The 16504-nt window shown below is 52.0% G+C and overlaps 1 long non-coding RNA gene across 6 annotated transcripts; it reads left to right on the forward strand.

Annotated features, from left to right (window-relative positions):
* Positions 1 to 1106: 1106 nt before the first annotated feature.
* LOC138846033 (uncharacterized) lies at positions 1107 to 14879 on the forward strand. Of its 6 annotated transcripts, XR_016224235.1 has the most exons (6): positions 1107 to 1389; positions 1554 to 1647; positions 2958 to 3212; positions 4307 to 4441; positions 5357 to 5526; positions 12551 to 14879. It is a non-coding gene; the product is annotated as an uncharacterized LOC138846033 (long non-coding RNA). The 6 variants fall into 6 exon arrangements; XR_016224236.1 differs by lacking the exon at positions 2958 to 3212 and having other exon boundaries at positions 1520 to 1647; XR_016224232.1 differs by lacking the exon at positions 2958 to 3212.
* The last annotated feature ends 1625 nt before the right edge of the window (positions 14880 to 16504 follow it).

Consider the following 16504-nt stretch of genomic DNA (forward strand, 5'->3'; position numbering starts at 1 on the left):
TCCCTCCTAGAAGAGCTTGTCAGATCAGGATAGCTTCACAAGCCTTGTGTTCTATCACACTGCCTGTGATGACCGTAATATTAATCACAGTCAAAACAACCAACCTTGGGGGCCGCCTGCAGTGCCAGCATCCCATATGGGCACAACCCGGCTCTATGCTAATGGCCTGGGAAAGCAGTGGAAGATGGCCCAAGTGTTTGGGCCCCTGCACTCACGTGGGAGACCCAGAAGAAGCTCCTGGTTCCTGGCTTTGGATCGGTGCAGCTCCAGCTGTTGTGGCCATTTGGAGAATGAACCACCGGGTGGAAGACCACTCCACCCCCCCCCCCCCCGCTTCTCTATAACTCTGCCTTTCAAATAAATAAATGTTCTTAAAAAAAAAAAAAAAAACCCGAAGCTTTATTGAATCCCCATCTCCTTCATCTCTGCTTAACCATCCTATAAGATAGGCACCTGTCATTGTAGCAGAGAGTGACTGAGTAACTTGTCCCAAGTCTTACAGGTAGTAAGTAGCAGAGTTGAAATCTGACCCCAGGTCATCTGGCACCAGACCCTACGCTTACTCCTGTGTCCTACTCCAACGGTTCTCACCCAACTGGAACAGCTAAGCATGGACCGGTCTCAAGAGAGGGAGGAGAAGGGCTTGCTGGCTGCATATGCTCAAGGCAAATCCAAGACGCAGCCGCCGCCCACCCTGCAGGTGGGCAGCCTTTCCCTCTGCCATTTGTCAACAAGGTTATTTGTTCAGTCCTCACAGCACCGACTGACACAAGTCATTTCCCACCTCTTCTCTTGGGTCAGATGAAACCGACCTCTAGAAAGGCTAAGCAATTTGCCAACGGCCAGTCAGGGATTTAGTGGCATCCTAGCCACGGGGCCGAAGTCCGTCGCCTGTCATTTCCACTTGGCTAGCTCCAGTGATGCGCTCCGAGGCTTGCGGTCGGCGCCAGCCGCTCCTGCTCGCGCGTCCCCGGGCCAGCGCGCGGCTCCACCTGCGGCTCTGCGGGGTCCAGGTGGGGCCGGACGCCGCCCCCTGGTGGCAGCTGGGCGCAGCGCAGCGCATGCTAACGAGCCCGCGGCGCGCCTCGCTGATTGGCCGGCGCGGATTCCAGCTGCGCTCCGAGCCGGCGGGTGCCGAGGGAGCGTCGCCGGGCCGCCGGCTGCAGCCCGGGCCCTGCGCCCCGCGCGCCCCGCGCCTCCCCGCCTCCCCGCCGCCGCCGCCGCCCCGGGCTCGCGCGGGCCGGGCTGGCTGGTGACCCCGGGCCGCGCTGGGCGGCTTCTCCCTCTTGTCCCCGATCCGTGCTCGGGCTGTGAGTTCTTCCCGGGTCCAGGATGACGATCCGACACCAGGGCCAGCAGTACAGGCCGAGGATGGCATTCCTGCCCAAGGTAACCGTGGGCGCTCACCTGGGTGCGCGGGAGGTGTGCGGGGAGCAGCTGCGGGAGGCGTCCGCGGAGGTGCCGGGCCGGCGGCGCGCGCGGCCCTCTGACCCGTCCGCTGCCCGGTTTTATTGAACAGTGTGTGCTGGGACACAGACCGTATCTGTTTCCAGGCTGCCCCTGGATCCCTGGGCAGATGCGGAGTTTGAAGTCTGGGGCAGAGGCGCGGTTCACCTGTTCACCTGCCCCGGGTCTGAATCTCGTAAGGTAAGGAGGCACCCACCTACTAAGGTAATGCTCCTATGCGCTGCTATTTCTGGATCTGGGATGCTTGGAACTTACTATGAGTCTTTTTTTTTTTTTTTTTCCTTTTATTTATTTGAAAGGCAGAGTTAAAGAGAGGGAGAGACAGAAAGACAGAATCTTCCTTCCGCTGGTTCACTCCTCAAATGGCCCCAGTGGTCGGAGCTGGGCAGATCTGAAGCCAGGAGCCAGGAGCTTCCTCCTGGCCTCCCACATGAGTGCAGGGGCCCAAACACCTGGGCCATCTTCAGCTGCCCTCCCAGTCCGCTAGCAGGGAGCTGAATCAGAAGTGGTGCAGTGGCCGGCGCCGCGGCTCAGTAGGCTAATCCTCCATCTGCGGTGCCGGCACACGGGGTTCTAGTCCCGGTCGGGGCGCCGGATTCTGTCCCGGTTGTCCTTCTTCCAGACCAGCTCTCTGCTATGGCCCGGGAGTGCAGTGGAGGATGGCCCAAGTGCTTGGGCCCTGCACCCCATGGGAGACCAGGAGAAGCACCTGGCTCCTGCCTTCGGATCCGTGATGGGCTGGCTGCAGCGTGCCGGCCGCGGCGGCCATTAGAGGGTGAACCAACGGCAAAGGAAGACCTTTCTCTCTGTCTCTCTCTCTCTCTCACTGTCCACTCTGTCAAAAAAAAAAAAAAAAAAAAGTGGAGCAGCCGGGACTTGAATTGGTACCCATATGGGATGCCAGCACTGCAGGTGGAGGCTTAGCCCACTATGCCACAGAGCTAGCCACATAGTCATCCTTTTAAATGGATGGGGCTGGTATTAGGTCTTTTCCTCCTGTGGGTGAAAATACCAGGTTTCAGAGAGGTGGAATGTCTGGTGCAAGGTGGCACAGCTGATATTTTCTATTTCTCAGTGTCACCAAGGCAGGAAAACCAGTGTTCCCGTTCACACCACAGGTGCACGCACACCTATTGGAAGGGCTTTGTGAACCAAGAGCTCGCGCAATGTGACCCACAATGATGACAAATTGCAGGAAAACAGCTTTGCGAGGCTGAAGCACTTAAGATGGGGCAACCCGTTCAGCTGGCTCTGTATTTGGTTGATAGAAGCCGGAGCACTGGCTCCACGCAGGGGCCCCGGGTGTAGACAGGTGACAGGCAGTGGCGCCGAGGAGCGCCGGCCCACGTTCCTGTGTTCTTACTGTGGGGCTCTGTGTGTCCCCTGCCAGTTCTAAGCTGCCCACCTTTGCTTTCCCTGTACCCTCGTCCTGGGACAGCCTTCTTCCCTCACCAGTTCTTGAACTGTGTTCTGTGTCTGTGTTCCCGCAGCACGGCACGAATGGAAGTTCTCCTCCAGGCAGGCCTCTCTCCCTGGGTGTTTCCAGTTCTGGAGGTCAGAGCATCATGGCAAGGAGGCAGAAAACTTTGGAAACACCTCTGCCCTCACCGAAGCACGTCCAGTCTTCAAGTCAAGAGAGTCCACTTTTCCAGTGATTCTAGCGACAGTCCTGTCCTACCCATGGGTGTAGGAAGCGTCTCTCCCCTCTGTCCTGGGAGTGAGCCTCTCTCTCACCTGTTCACGCAGTGAGTGTCTCAGTCCCCGTCCTCACCGCCTCCGCCTGGACTGTTGCATAACCAGCTCCCCAGTCTTCATCTCTCTCGTTGCTACATGCCTTCCTTTTTTGCTGCCTTCTTTAATCTTGCAAAACAAGGCAAGCTGTGATGCTCCTCCCCCTACCAGCTGCCTAGAGAATGAGCGTGCAGGCCTACTGTGTGCTAGATCAGTTTGCTCTCCCCGTGCATTTTGGACCCCTCTTACCTTTGTGCGTGTCTGTTCCCCAGCACGGAACGTTCCTTTTCTGTGTGGCAGAGGCCACACACACTCACCAAACATTCCACCTGCTCTCAAGCACCTCAAAGGACCATGAGCAGAAGTGACGTGTGTGTGTGTGTGTGTGTGTGTGTGTGTGTGTGGCTTCCGGGCTGAAGCCTTGAAGGACAGGTGCAAATTCTCCATGGTTTTCTCTCGTCCCCTGCGGAGTGACCGTGAGCACGTGTGATGGAATGGGGAGCCACACACGGGGCAGCCTGGCTTGCTGGGTCATCACATCCACAGAGCACGCTGGGCATTGCTCAACGTGAGTTATTGCTGGCCTAAGAGAAATGAACTTTATCATGTTAAGCATTTGTTATCACAGCACAACCTAATCCATCCTATCACACTTTCATTTTCTGCCAGTTAGAATCTTCATCTTTTTTTAAAAAAAAGATTTATTTTATTTATTTGAAAGACAGAATTACAGAGAGAGAGAGAAACAGAGAGACACATGGGGGTGGTCTTCTATCTGCTGGTTCACTCCCCACATGGCTGCAATGGCCTGAGCTGGACCTATCTGAAGCCAGGAGTCAGCAGCCAGGAGCTCCTCCAGGTCTTCCACGTGGGTGCAGGGGCCCAAGCACTTGAGCCATCCTCCAATGCTTTCCCAGGCCGTTTAGCAGGGAGCCGGATTGGAAGCGGAACAGCCAGGACTTGAACTGGCGCCCATATGGGATGCCGGCACTGCAGGCTGGGGCTTTAACCCACTGTACGACAGCGCCAACCCCCAAGAATCTTCATCTTTTAAGTCTCAGTTTTAATGTTATTTTTCTTCAAATTAATTAATTAATTATTTCTCCAGGGGCTCTGGTAGGTACTAGGGGGCCAATATGAACCAAAGTCCTGGAAGATTAAAGAACTCATCAAAGGTACAACTGCTGATGGACACCACAACGTCGTCCCCCCTACAACTGTAACTGGAGGACAGGACACAGAGGTAGGAAAGAATCAGATGTTAGGTTTTCTTGTTGTTAAGATAGATTTATTGGATCCAGCGCCGTGGCTCACTTGGCTAATCCTCTGCCTGCAGCGCTGGCATCCCAATATGGGCACTGGGTTCTAGTCCTGGTTGCCCCTCTTCCAGTCCAGCTCTCTGCTGTGGCCCGGGAGGGCAATGGAAGATGGCCCAAGTGCTTGGGCCCTGCACCCACATGGGAGACCAGGAGGGAGCACCTGGCTCCTGGCTTCGGATCAGTGCAGCGCCGGCTATAGCGGCCATTTGGGGGGTGACCCAACAGAAGGAAGACCTTTCTCCCTCTCTTTCACTATCTGTAACTCTACCTGTCAAATAAATTTTAAAAATCTTTAAAAAAATAGATTTATTTATTTATTTGAAAGGCAGAATGACAGACGGACGCACACACACACACACGTGCACACACACATCTTCCATCTACAGGTTCACTTCCCAAATGGCTGCAACAACCAGGAATGGGACAGGCGGAAGCCAGGAGTCAGGAACTCCATCTGGGTCTCCCACATGGGTGGTAGGAACCCAAGTACTTGAGCCGTCATCTGCTGCTTTCCCAAGTACATTAGCAGGGAGCTAGATTTGAAGCTGAGCAGCTGGGGCTTGAACTAGCACTCTGATATGGGATCCAACATTGCAGGTGGTGGCTTAATTGGATGAGCCACAATGCCAGCTCTGATGGTACTTCTTGAAACCACTTTCCTGAGGTCATATTATGATGTATCTAACAAGATGATTTTTTTAAAGCAATGTAATGAATGACCTTGGTTGATTTTAGAATATTAAATCACCCATACATGAGTTTTTCTGGAATAAACTCTAGCCATGGATGGATGCTTGATTTGGTTTGCTAATATTTTGTTTTTCATCTATATTCTTCAGTGAGGATTTCTTTTTATTCCCCTCCTGACACCAACCAGCTTTCTGATTCTCTTACACCAACTGGGCGTCCTGAATTTTGGATGACTTCTGCTACCAGCTACCCAGAGTTAGCAGCAGACTGTCGGGTTTAAGGGCTTAGTCTCCCAGGATGTCCCCATTTCAGACAACAGGTACGAGTCCTGGGCCATCCATACTTCTGTCCACCTGACTATAAAATCAGGGGTTCCCATGAACACCTCCACTCCCCATCCCACAGTCTCAATAATTTGCTAGAACAACCCACAGAACTCAGGGAAGTACTGTATTTATTTTATCAGCTTACACAGGGACACAAGGTCAGTAAGAAGCCAAATGGAAGAGATGTGGGGGCCAGGAGTGGGCAGGGTGTGGGAGCCTGGGCGCCTTCTCCCCACCCTTCCCGGTCCCCTCCTATGTTCTCTAACCTGGAAACTCAATCTCACCAGCTATAATAAGCTCGATGGATCTGCCAGGCCTTCGCCCTCTCTTCCTGCCCTGTGGGTGGGACTAAGTCTCTGCTGACCCCCACACCCAGAAGCTCCCCGGGGACCTCCAGCCACCACTCACTGTTGGGAAGCCAAGAGCTTAGGAGCTGGGAGCCAAGAACCGTGTATTTGGAGTATCTCTCTTAGAAATGGAATGGAATTGGACTTTGTTTCTGTACCCAAATAAAGGGTAACCTCAGTCCGTTACTTGTAGGAGGAATCTTCCAAAAGTTCATGGAAAAGACATCTTATGAAAAATCTGTGCGTGGTTTCTAATTTTTTCCCACCAAAATAAGCTTAGCTTTTAATTCCATTTCCCATGAGCTTTTCTCAATCACCCTCATATTATTTAGTTCATTTAAGCGTAAAATAATACAGTTGGGTTTTTCCTTACTATTTGTTTTCTACTTGGCCCATCTGTTTCATGTTCTGTTTTTTCTTATTTCTCGCCTCTTTTTTTTAAATTAATAAGACATAATGAGACATTTTTCTATTATTCTATTCTCTACTTCAAACTTTTTATTTATACATTCTTTTGTTATACATTCTTTTAGCTATTAAAGACAAAACATGCAATATATTATTTGAGATTTCATACAATCTGTTATCATATATATAATATATATTTCTTCCTCATTTTATTTGCTCACATCGGTCATGCATTTAAAATCTCAGAGACCAAAACAGAGCGGCTTTCTGGTGGAACCCAGGTCAGCTGTACAACAAGATACAAAATGAAGGGCTCGGGGCTGGCTCTGTGGTGCAACGGGTTAAAGCCCCAGCCTGCAGTGCCGGCATCCCATATGGGCGCTGGTTCGAGTCCCGGCTGCTCCTCTTCTGATCCCGCTCTCTGCTGTGGCCTGGGAAAGCAGTAGAAGATGGCCCAAGTGCTTGGGTCCCGGTACTGGCGCGGGGGACCTGGAAGAAGCTCCTGGTTCCTGGCTTCAGATCAGTTCAGCTCTGGCCATTGCGGTCATTTGGGGAGTGAACTAGCAGAATGGAAGACCACTCTCTCTGGCTTTACTTCTCTCTGTAACTCTGTCTTTCAAATAAATAAAATAATTCTTTAAAAAAAAAAAAAAAGAAACTAAGGGCTCGGTCTTTTCATACATCATGCAATTCATTTTTCAAGTACTTTTATGTATAAAGAGCTACTTTACCTGGAAAAAAATTAAAACAACAAAAGACAAGGTGTTGCATCCTGGGAAGGAGGAGATGGGGCAGTTCTCGTCCCTGTGTCCCCATGCCCCTAACAGCATATGCCAGGGTGGGCAAAGACCAGGGGCCAGGAATCAGCAGCCCACTTTGGCCTGGAAAGACAGGAAAACAAGTAGGGACATAAGACTCATGAGAGCAAATGGGAGGAAGCCACCGGGGCTGTTCCTCCAACAGCCTGCACCTACCCGCTGGCCCACGCAGGCAGGGGTCCAAGAGCTGGCAGCCAATACCCTGAGCACAGGTTCTGGGCACTCGGGGTGGGCGTGGCCATGGAAGGCAAGGCCAGGAAGAATGCTGGGATGGCTAAACCCCAGGGAGGGAGCTTGCCCAATCCTGGAGGGACAATAGGAGGAGGTTCCTTGGTGAAAGCCACAAGGCAGGGCCCCTTCTCACACTCCCCACTTCAGGAACCTACTGCAGAGCCAGCTGTGGAGGTGCAGGCTAAGCCCCCTCCCCCCGCAGTGCTGGCATTCCACATGAGTGTTGGTTCGAGTCCCGGCTGTTCCACTTCCAATCCAGCTCCTTGCTGGTGTACCTGGGAAAGCAGTGGAAGATGGCCCAAGTGCTTGGGCCCCCGAATCCACGTGGGAGACCCAGAAGAAGCTCCTGGCTTCGGATTGGCACAGCTTCAGCCACTGCAGCCATTTGGGGAGTGAACCAGTGGGTGGAAGACCTCTCTCTCAGTGAGCATGTGAGCACATGTTTTCAGCGTGAGGCTCATCCTACAGTGGGCCCCTGTAAGCCGGGCCTGCCTGGCAGCCCCAGGTGTCTATGGAGTGCGGCCTGGTGGTCCTGGCCACTCAGGGGCACTTGGCCCAGCACTGCAGGGCTGTGTGAGTGCCAGCAGCTCAGGAGGGCTGCCCCAGCACAGACCAGGGTGGGGAGGGAGCATGCATAGGTGATGGAGACACAGAAGAGATGGCTGGACCCACAGTAGCAAGCAATATTTGTTTACTTACGTCTCATGCAAATGATTACTTTCCCAGTCTGCCAGCCTTGCCAAAATCCTACAAAGCTGAGCTTCATTCACCCCCTTCCTCTCTTCCTCACTTCTGCTTCTACAGGCATATTTAAGCTCCACATGACATCATAATTGCTGGGCTGACATTCAGTGCCCATTAATAATTACCCAGATATTTGTCCTTTCTGGTCCTCTGCACTCCTTCCTGGCGTGTCAGCGTTCCCCATGGCCATCGTTTTCATTCGGTAGACCTGGTGATGGTGAAATGCCTTCCAGCCTGCTGGAAAATACTTTGAACAGTCTCTGTTGTTTTGTCAAATTAGTTAGCAGGGAAATTCTATTTGCCCAAAATACGAGGTCTTTCTCTGATCCCCCTTTCCTAGTCAAACCATTGCACTCATAGCAGTGGAGAGCACTGTGTCTCATGAGAGAGGCCACAGGGTCTGTGACATGTGACTCCTGAATAAGGAGGGAGGGGACCCACAATGCTCTGTGGCCAGTGGGCTTTAAGTGTGTGGAGATAATCCTAGTTGAACTGGTGTGTTTATTCACTTGGAGAAAAACGCATGTCCAGTTCAATATATTCTCCTAAGTAGAATGGAGCCTACATTTTAAAACATTAACTGCGTTTATTGTTTTTTTAAGATTTATTTTAAAGATTCAATTTATTTACTCGAAAGGCAGAGTTAGAGAGAGAGAGAGAGAAAGAGACACCTTCCATCTGCTGGTTCATTCCCCATAAGGCCCCCTATAGTGGCCAGGACTGTGCCAGGCTGAAGCCAGGAGCCAGGAGTTTCTTCCAGGTCTCCCACGTGGGTGCAGGGTCTCAAGCACTTGGGCCATCTTTTACTGCTTTCCCAGGCCATAACAGAGAGCTGGATGAGAAGTGGAGCAGCTGGGACTTGAACCAGCTCTCATACAGGATGCTGGTCTCAGATGGCGGTTTAACCTGCTATGCCACAACGCCGGCCCCGACATTGACCGTGTTTAAAGACGCGGAATTCAGCAGCACAGGAGCATGTTTCTGGCTGTCCAAGCAGCTGGCTCCTCAAGAACTGTGCTGGCCGGTGCCGTGGCTCACTAGGCTAATCCTCCGCCTTGCGGCGCCAGCACACCGGGTTCTAGTCCCTGTCGGGGCGCCAGATTCTGTCCCGGTTGCCCCTCTTCCAGGCCAGCTCTCTGCTGTGGCCAGGGAGTGCAGTGGAGGATGGCCCAAGTGCTTGGGCCCTGCACCCCATGGGAGACCAGGATAAGTACCTGGCTCCGGCCTTCGGATCAGCGCGGTGCACCGGCTGCAGCGCACTGGCTGCGGCGGCCATTGGAGGGTGAACCAATGGCAAAAAGGAAGATCTCTCTCTCTCTCTCTGTCCACTCTCCCTGTCAAAAAAAAAAAAAAAAAGAAAAAAAAAAAAAAGAAGAACTATGCCAACTGCCCTGCGTGGCCTTCTGCAGGCCACCTCCCCACCTCCCCGCCGGCCTCTTCAGTGAACCCATCTCCTTCTTCTTCAGTTCAGTTCACTCCTCTTCAGGCAGAGCAGGCCGTGGTCTCCCAGTGAGCTGCTGGCCTCCTTTGCCCTGGGGGAGCCAAGCCTTTTCTGCGTGCTGCTTCCCGGTGCAGGTCTGAGAAGCGGCCTGGCCGGGGCAGCAGGGCACGCCTTGGATGCACCATTTGTCAGCTGTGCTTGGACCTCCTGCAGAGGCCAGGCCTGGACAGGCTCGGGATGGCATCGGACAGGTGACTGACCTGGCAATAAGGGCTGGCGCTTTCTGGGCGAGGGGACTGCATATCGTTACTCTGGCGGTCACCATTCATCTTGTTAATCCACACAGCCATTCTGTGCAAAGCATACCATTGCTATCCAGCGTAACACAAGGAAGCAGGGGTGCAGAGGAGCGACCTGCCCTGGCCACCCAGCCAGGAAGGACGCAGGGTTGGCATCAGGGCAGACCCTGGCTGTGAGCTCCAGGTCCAACCTCATTGTCTCAGCTGCTGCCGCTCTGTGACCCCACTGTTTCCATTGTCCCTGCCCGTGCAGGAGCTGGAGTGGACCGCAGAGGCCAGCGGCCAGGCCTTTTGTCTCCCTGACCTGGAGGCTGAGACCCAGAGCAAGGCCAGCAGCTTGACCAGGGTCACCTGGTGAGGACTGGCACTGTCTGTCCCCAGCCCCCTGCCCCTGGATTCCCTTCCTATCTGCTCATTAGTTATGTTTCTCCTCTTTTTTAAAAGATTTATTTATTTGAAAGGCAGAGTTACAGAGAGAGAGGTTGAGACAGAGAGAGAAGATTTTCCATCCTCTGATTCACTCTTTTTTCTTTTCAAAAGATTTATTTATTTATTTGAAAGTCAGAGTTACAGAGAGAGAGAGAAGGAGAGGCAGGGATAGAGAGAGAGAGATAGAGAGAGAGAGAGAGAGAGAGAGAGAGAGAGATGTCTTCCATTTGCTGGTTCACTCCCCAATTGACTGCAACAGCCAGAGCTGTGCCAATCTGAAGCCAGGAGCCAGGGAGCTTCCTCCAGGTCTTCCCACATGGATGCAGGGGCTCAAGGACTTGAGCCAAATTCTACTGCTTTTCCAGGCCACAACAGAGAGCCGGATCAGAAGTGGAGCAGCTGGGATTCGAACCGGTGCCCATATGGGATGCTGGCACTGCAGGCAGTGGCTTTACTGGCTACACCACAGCACTGGCCCCTGGTTCACTCTTCAAATGGCCACAACAGCCAAGGCTGGACCAGGCCAAAGCCAGGAGCCAGGAGTTTCTTCCTGGTCTCCACATGGGTATAGGGGCCCAAACACTTGAGCCATCTTCTGCTGCTTTCCCAGGCACGTTAGCAGAGAGCTAAATCAGAAGTGGAACAGCTGGGACTCGAACCAGTGCCCATGTGCGATGCTGGCAGCATTGTAGGTGGTGGCTTAACTCACTATGCCACAGCGCTGGTCCCTGTGTTTCTGCTTCTGATGGTTGTGAGAACACTAGTCCCACAGTGGGGGGCTCGGGCCATTCTGCGAACCTGATCGATAGTCCTAGGGCACTGGCGGCCGGCCCGTCTCCCCTTTGCCCCCTTCTTTCTTACCTGTAAGGTGTTGCTAAGGTTTCGCCTTGGACTGTCGGCGTGATGGCTGCTGTTCTGGCTTTGAGGCTGGAGCACTCAGCCCTGACAATCGCCGTCTTTCACCCTGCCTGTGGCTTTAGCCACCTGCCCCCGCTCGCCAACACAGGGAATGAAGGCGAACAGCTTTGGCTCCCAGCGTAACTTTCCCTGCCTGCCTAAGAGCTCTGGCCTCTGGATCGTGCCCGGTTGGGAGTGGAGTGAGGGACTGCACCTGCCCGGGCACTGACACTGAGCACAGGATGTCCTGGCACGTGCCTGTGGCAGACGTCTTGTACCAACACCTTTAGCACATCAGTGCTCTGGCTTGTGTATCCAACAGGAGGGTCTGTATCTTATTCCTGGGCTGGCATGACATTCAGTTCTATCCTGTTTTCTCAGGCGGCTCATCTAAACATGTAGGTTCACAAGACAGAACAGGAAACATGCCCAGCATGGCAGGAGAGAGAGGTCTTCTATCTGCTGGTTCACTCCCCAAATGTCCACATGGTTGGTGCTGGGCCTATCTGAAGCCAGAAGCCAGGAGCTTCTTCCAGGTCTCTCACACATGTGCAGGGGCACAAGGACTTGGGCCGTCTTCACTGCATTTCCAGGCCACGAGAGCTGGATTGGAAGTGGAGCAGCCAGATCTTGAACTGGAGCCCATATGGGATGCCAGCCCTGCATGGTTTGGCTTTAACCACTCTGCCACAGCGCCGGCCCCCAGGAGCCAACATTTCTTACAACAGCTCCATGGCATAGCTTCCAGGGCTCTGCAGCTGTAAGAGTCACACTCTCAAGAAAGCCCAAAGCTATGACTTCCTAGTAGGGATCAGAGACAGTTGATCAGTCAGGGTCATTTTTACTTGTATAGTAAATATGCCTGGCAACAAAATTTAACATACTATTTTTTTTTTTTTAACAGACAGAGTGTATAGTGAGAGAGAGAGACAGAGACAAAGGTCTTCCTTTTGCCGTTGGTTCACCCTCCAATGGCCGCCATGGCTGGCGCATTGCGCTGATCCGAAGGCAGGAGCCAGGTGCTTCTCCTGGTCTTCCATGGGGTGCAGGGCCCAAGGACTTGGGCCATCCTGCACTGCACTCCCTGGCCACAGCAGAGAGCTGGCCTGGAAGAGGGGCAACCGGGACAGAATCCGTTGCCCCGACCGGTACTAGAACCGGTGTGCCGGTGCCGCTAGGTGGAGGATTAGCCTATTGAGCCACGGCGCCGGCCAACATACTACTTTAATAGGTCACAAGGGAACAAAGAAAGAGTTATGGTCCCCGCCTCCCAAGACCCCAAGGATCCTTGCACCTGTGTCTGTGCTGTCTCACACTGAATGGGGCCAACGTGTGTACTCCTAGGCCACTGGGGAACAATGGTGTGTGACGTTTGCCTTGGTCTCTTGTGTCTCTTGTTCCAGGTGAAGAGGCCTACGTGGTGAGGAGCTGAGGCCTCCTGCCAACAGCTGTGTGAGTGTGCCACCTTGGAAGTGGATCTTCTGTTCCCATGCAAGCCTTCTTAGGACCGCTGTCTTGCCCAGGCTGGGCTGAAGGCTGGGTGTCTCTGACCCCTGTACCTGCTCTGGACATTCATGAAAACTTGGGCTTCATTTCCTTTTTCCTTGTGTCCTTGGGGAGTTGTGTTTTCTTCTAGGATTTTCCCTACAGTTCTATACTGAGTCATCCACAAACCCAACATCGCCTACCCACTTACAGGTCTTCTTCCATGTCCAGGGGTAAAGAAGCTTCTAGAAGAGTTGTGTAAGTACATGACAAGTGCTGTTGACATCCCATAAAGTGCAAAGTCAGTCCCCACTGGAATTTAACATTTGAAAGGGAGAAAATAGCCAAGAGCCATTAAAATAATGAGTGCTGTAGCATCCCAATAATGGTCAAAAGTGATTTTGACTGTCCTGTGGAATTGAAGGATATTTGATTTAAAAATTATGCACAGTTAGGCCGGCGCCACGGCTCACTAGGCTAATCCTCCGCCTTGCGGCGCCGGCACACCGGGTTCTAGTCCTGGTCGGGCACCAGATTCTGTCCCGGTTGCCCCTCTTCCAGGCCAGCTCTCTGCTGTGGCCAGGGAAGGCAGTGGAGGATGGCCCAAGTGCTTGGGCCCTGCACTCCATGGGAGACCAGGAGAAGCACCTGGCTCCTGGCTCCTGCCTTCGGATCAGCGCGGTGTGCCGGCCGCAGCGCGCTGGCTGTGGCAGCCATTGGAGGGTGAACCAACGGCAAAGGAAGACCTTTCTCTCTGTCTCTCTCTCTCACTATCCACTCTGCCTGTCAAAAAAAAAAAATTATGCACAGTTAATCTTAACATCAAGTACAAGGTCACAGAGGAAAGGAGATTATTAAACTGACTGACACAGGCCCTGGTTCTTGGATGGTTTATATGGGACTCATAGATATATTTATTTCTTAAAATTTTCATTTATTTATTTTCATTTATTTGAAAGGCAGATGTGCACACATACATACATACATACATGCAGTTGGGGTGGGGGGAGGGAGAGAGAGAGTTTCCATTTGCTAGTTCACTTTCCAAATGTCTGCAATAGCTAAGGCTCGGCCAGGCTGAAGCCAGGAGCCTGAAACTCAGCCTGGGTCTCCCACATAGGTGACAGGGACCCAAGTGCTTGAGCCACCACCACTGGCTCCTGGGTGTGCATCGACAGGAGGTCAGATTGAAAGTGGTGCCAGGACTTGAACCCAGGCACTCTCAATGTGGATGTGGGCATCCCAGACAGCGTCCTAACCGTTGTGCCGAAATCCTATCCCTTAAATTTACATGGTCCCCACATAAAATTTCCTTCTATATGTGAAGGAAATCATACTCCTGATGCCAGGTTTGCCAAAATGGGCAAGGAAATGGCTGGTACTCAGTCCCTGTCCCAAATCCCACCCCTTCTGAATATCCCATTAAACTCCACCCTTCAGTGCCTCCAGCTTAGAAAGGGAGGAACCTGGGCCTCTCGCGAGCACGCCTGCACTCCTTCATGTGTATTTTCATATTGCATGAGATAAACCTTGCTCCTCTGCTGAGTATATCAGTTTCACAAATAAACACAGACCACTGGACAGCGAGATCCAGTGGGTTTGGATGGCAGATGTTACCCTTATTTTAAAACTGAGAACACTTGGATTCAAACAGTTCAGGAGCTGGCACCTGGGTGAGTGCTGGCCCTGGCAGGGAAAGAACGCAGGCCTATATTTTGGAGAGGAATCTAGCACATCAAGAGCCTCATTTCTCCTTGGGGAGAGACCTTCTGTCTTCTCTCTGAAGAGGACGTTGTAACCCCTTCCCCTTGTCTCCTTCCACACTGCTCTGTTGGCGTAGTTCTTTCCATCCCCATTCTTCTTCCAGGCTCACGGTTCCTCATCATCTGACCTCGGTCTCACTCCTGTATCTGGTCTTAATTTAATACTGAAGCTCAGTTTTTAAAAATTACCTGAATTTATGGAGCCGGTATTGTGGCATAGTGGGGAAAGCCTCTATCTGCAATGCCCGCATCCCACATGGGCGCCGGTTTGAGACCCGGCTGCTCCACTTCCAGTCCAGTTCCCTAGTAATGTGCCTGGGAAAGCAGTGAAAGATGGCCCAAGTGCTTGGGCCCCTGTACCCACATGGGAGACCCAGAAGAATCCTGACTCCTGGCTTTGCAGCCATTTTGGGAGTGAACCAGTGGATGGAACATCTCTGTCTCTCCCTCTCTGTAACCCTTTCAAATAAATAAATAAATCTTAGCCGGCGCCGTGGCTCAATAGGCTAATCCTCCACCTTGCGGTGCTGGCACACCGGGTTCTAGTCCCGGTCGGGGCGCCGGATTCTGTCCCGGTTGCCCCTCTTCCAGGCCAGCTCTCTGCTATGGCCAGGGAGTGCAGTGGAGGATGGCCCAGGTACTTGGGCCCTGCACCCCATGGGAGACCAGGAAAAGCACCTGGATCCTGGCTCCTGCCATCGGATCAGCGCGGTGCACCGGCTGCAGCGGCGGCCATTGGAGGGTGAACCAACGGCAAAGGAAGACCTTTCTCTCTGTCTCTCTCTCTCACTGTCCACTCTGCCTGTCAAAAAAAAAAAAAAAATCTTAAAAAAAGTTACCCAACTTTAAACAGTTATTTATTTTTATTTATTTGAAAGAGCAACAGAGAAAGGGAGAGATAGATCTACTATTAGCTGGTTCATTCCTGGCCCCTGCTCTGCTTCTGTTTCTGCTAATGTGCCTGGGAAAGCAGTGGATGATGGCCCACATGTCTGGGCTCCTGCCACCCATGTAGGAGACCTGGATGGAGTTCCAGGCTCCTGGCTTTAGCCTGGCCCACGCTGGGCCATTGCACCCATTTGGGGAGTGAACCAGCAGGTGGAATATCTTTCTCTATCTCTCCCTTTTGCTCTCTTATTCTGCTTTAAAAATAAATAAAAATAAATCTTGAAAGAAACACCTGATGGGTTTGCATTCTACCCCATGAGAGTCCATCTGTGGAAAAGGTATCCCAAGCAAATAATTCACGAGTAAGGAAAAGCTGCATTTCTGGAGTGACTGTACAGTGCATACCTGTTGATTTTCTTCCTCCGATTCCCATTTTTATTTATTTATTTTTTTTGATTTTAATACTTGAACTTTTCTGGGGGGAATGCACTAACTCTCAACGCACTTCCGGAGTGGCTACATGACCCCGGCCTGGCCAATCAGAATTTCCCCTCATAACAAAGCCGCGAGGCATGAAGTCCGGAGCCAGGCTGCGTCTGATGCTTAACAGGTGCATGAACTTCAGCTTGTTATTTAGCCTGCCTGGACCTCAGTTTGCTCAGCTGTTGAATGGGAACATTAATACGTCCGAGGGTTGTGGTGAGGACTGACTGAATGAAGCAGGTGTATTTGTTATGCACATTAGCATTTCCTGCCTCCACGCTTCTAATCAATGTTTCCCAGGGGCAGCAGGCTTGTAGCACCTTGACTTTCTTTTCTTCTTGCCTTCTCCCTACTCCAGTATCATCAACTGCATTGTTTGAGAAGTTTTCTTTTCTACCTTTCTTTCCTATTGGAAATATCCTGGAAACAGAACTGTGTCTTAGTCACCTTTGTACCTTGGGTGCTTAACAAAGTTCCTGTCTCAGACACGGTGCTCAATAAAGATTTGTTGAAATTTGGAAAAATGAATGAAAATACAATAAATCCTGATGATAAGCAAAAGGAGAATTGGGAGAGACACAGGAAGCCAGAACAACGTTCTACCAAGAAGTTGGCTTTCTCCCTGGGGATTACGGAGGGCATTCCTCCCTAGCCGTGGACTTGCTCCTCTATGGTGGGCAGGTGAGTTGCAGGGACAGACTGATACCGAAAGCCTACTTTCTGAATGGCTGCTTCCTT

This window comes from Oryctolagus cuniculus, chromosome 17, assembly GCF_051225735.1.
Source record: "Oryctolagus cuniculus isolate XC-2025 breed Fujian yellow rabbit chromosome 17, ASM5122573v1, whole genome shotgun sequence".
Classification (NCBI taxonomy): domain Eukaryota; kingdom Metazoa; phylum Chordata; class Mammalia; order Lagomorpha; family Leporidae; genus Oryctolagus; species Oryctolagus cuniculus.